At 51.0% G+C, this 2,873-nt stretch overlaps 1 long non-coding RNA gene across 1 annotated transcript in view; it reads right to left on the bottom strand.

Annotated features, from left to right (window-relative positions):
* The window catches only part of LOC112547937, a 12,294-nt gene extending 9,427 nt beyond the window's left edge, over positions 1 to 2,867 (bottom strand). The window contains exons 1-2 of the long non-coding RNA XR_003091731.1: positions 2,264 to 2,867; positions 1,296 to 1,546 (exon numbers count right to left, since the gene is read on the bottom strand). This is a non-coding gene — a long non-coding RNA (uncharacterized LOC112547937). The remainder of the gene's footprint in view (positions 1 to 1,295; positions 1,547 to 2,263) is intronic.
* Between the last annotated feature and the right edge of the window lie 6 nt (positions 2,868 to 2,873).

Genomic DNA, 2,873 nt, shown 5'->3' on the forward strand with positions numbered 1-2,873 from the left:
GATTGCAGATCTTAATGCCATTAAATAGTTTTGCCTCAATAAGGACTGATAGATAAGGCTCTAAATATATAAAATATATAAAACAATTTAAAGTCCTTAACTGTAAAATGTATAGAAACATAGTGAAATGCATTAGTTTACTGAAAATATGCATCAGAGAATCATCATTATAAACTGGATCATCATTATAAACTGGGTCCCAGAATAATTCTGAGTTGAAACAAGAAAAAGTACTCCCCCCGCCACCACCCTCCAAAGAGAGCCAAATCAGGGACAGTAAATCTGTCAGAGAAAGGCCAAACTTAAGGATGTCAGAGCCAGCTTCTCCTACCACAGACAATAGGTAAACTCTGACTTTAAGGAAGGCAAGTGTGATCCCAAAACTTAAAGATCATAGGAAAGTAGGGCTGAAAGGGACCTCAGGAGGTCATCTAGTCCAGCCCCTGCTCAAGGAAGTTTCATCTCTGACTACACCATCTCCTCCAATTGTCTGTCTAACCTGCTCTTGAAAATTTCTAAGGATAGAAATTCTACAATTTCACTAGGTAGGTAGGTTGTTCCAATGCTTGACCACCCTCATGTTTAGGAAGTTCTTCCTAATCTCCATCCTAAATTTCCCCAGCTGGAGCTTGAGGTCACTGCTCCTGGTTCTGTCCCCTATGGCCACAGAGAAAAGCCCATCTCCATCCTCTTTATAATTACTCCTGAGGTATTTGAAGACTGTTATCCAACCCCCCTGACATCTTCTTTTCTCCAGACTAAATAACCCTAGCTCTTTCAGGCTTTCCTCATAAATCTTGTCTCCCAGACTCCCAATCATTTGTGTTGCTCTGTAATGGACTCTTTCCAAACTGTCCACATCTTTCTTGAAGTGAAGTGTGGAGCCTAAAAGGGAACACAGTACTCCAGGGGAGGCCTCACCAGTGCTGAATGGGATAGAAGAAAAACATGGGACAGGGGCCTTTCCTTTTCAGAGGGGTGAAGTATTTTTCCTTGCCTCAATTCAGAATTATTCTGGGGCCCAGAATAATCCTGTCCCTGGGAAGAGGGCAGGGATTAATGGCCACTCTTGCCCATGGAGATGGAGGACAAGCTTCTGGCAGGTCTGTAGGCTCCCAGCCCTTTTGATGTCAACTCTGAGGCTCAGTTTTGCCACCCATGCACCTGCAAAGCCAACTATTTACATACCAAATGGCTGTTTGAGCAGAATGAACAGCCTCAATTGCTGCTGATTTTTAAAGCAATCCCCTTCAACCCCTGGCACCCTGGGTGCCCAGCCCCAAGTTCCAACACACCTGGAGAGGAACCACCGGAGGTCTGACTCCAGCCCTACAGCCACACCATGAGCCTATCGCCTCCTTCTGCAAAGTCACTCAATGTGGAGCAAGCAGCCAAGCCTTGTCTGGGACTGGAGAAGGGGCCCACTCAGTGCTGTTGCCTCCAAGGCCTTGACAGGTCCTAGTTCTGCTGTGTCCTACCTCTGGGTCTCAGCGGGTGAGGAGTTGGAAGGGACCTCAGGAGATCATCTAGTCCAATGTTTCTCAACCTGTGGGTCGTAACCCAAAAGTGGGTCATGAAAATATATGAAAGGATTGCGAACAAACTCTAAAAATGGATCAACAAACTTTAAAATGGACTCTCTTTTAAAGAAGAAAAATGTGGGAAACTGTGGCTTTTCCTTTGCAGGCTGAATGAGTTCCTGTCTGAGGGGCTGCTTGGGGCCCCCCTCCTGCACACACTGGGAGTCTGGGGCCTGAGGGCAGGGGACAGCTGGTTGGGAGTGGGGGGCACTGGGTTGGGACTGCCCATCCATGTTTACAAATGGGTCCTGGGTACAAAAAAGGTTGAGAACAACTGATCTAATCCAACCCCCTGCTCAAAGCAGGACCATCCCCAGCTAGATCATCCCAGCCAACGTTTTGTCTAGCCATATCTTAAAAACCTCCAAGGATGAAGAATCTACCATCTCTTGGAAAGACCCTTCACGTCTGAGGGCAGGGTTCAAATTATGGGGGAGCTGGAGGGGAAGAGGCTGGGCCCCACCATGTGAGAGGACAGCCCCCCTGTAAGATTTGAAAATCATAACTTGGGGGTGGGTCTCCGATTTTATTAGGGCATCATGATGGACAGTCCAATTTTTTGGACTAGGTCTGGACCAGTCTAGTTTTATAGAGGACAGTCTGGTTTTCTGGTCCTCTGTCCTCTATTGCTATGAAACCGGTTGGCGCACCCCCTCCCCTGCTGCCAACACCGCTGCGGACACCTAAAGGAGCTCCCCGCTCCCGCCGCCTGTGGGAGCTCGCCGTGACCCCCGAGCCGTGGGAGGCACGTGAGGTTCGTGGTGGTGGGGACAGCTGAGGTACCTCGAGGGCCGCCCTAGGCCAGACACAGGCATGGGCAAACCCGGCACTAGACAGAAAGTGAATGGAATAGATGACAGACCCGATGATCTCATGAGGTCCCTTTCAGCCCCGAATGTCTATGAAATCTATGAAATGGTCATTTTTAAATAATTATGATCATTTCTCTCTGGCGAAGGTGGGGCGCCAGGAGTCTAGGTACGGTGCTGCCCCTCGGAGTTGTAGTGCCACTCAAACCCTGTCTGAGGGGGCATCTGGGGGGATGTGCCCCAGCACAGAGCCACCCGCGGGGCGGGAGGGGAGGCTAGAAACCCTGCTCGATGCGGGGGCAGAAGAGGTGAGCAGGGAGCTGCGGCCTGGGCTCTTTTTACGGAGGGGGGGGCCCCACCTCAGGCCGGGGCAGACCAGAGCAGGGGGTGCCGGAAAGGCCCCTCCCCTCCCCTCCCCTCCTGCCAGGCAGCGCAAGCAGGCGCCGCGCCCCCGCCCTGCACGGGCTTCCCCGCCCGGCCGGCG

This window comes from Alligator sinensis, unplaced genomic scaffold (genome assembly GCF_000455745.1).
Source record: "Alligator sinensis unplaced genomic scaffold, ASM45574v1 scaffold219_2, whole genome shotgun sequence".
Classification (NCBI taxonomy): Eukaryota; Metazoa; Chordata; order Crocodylia; family Alligatoridae; genus Alligator; species Alligator sinensis.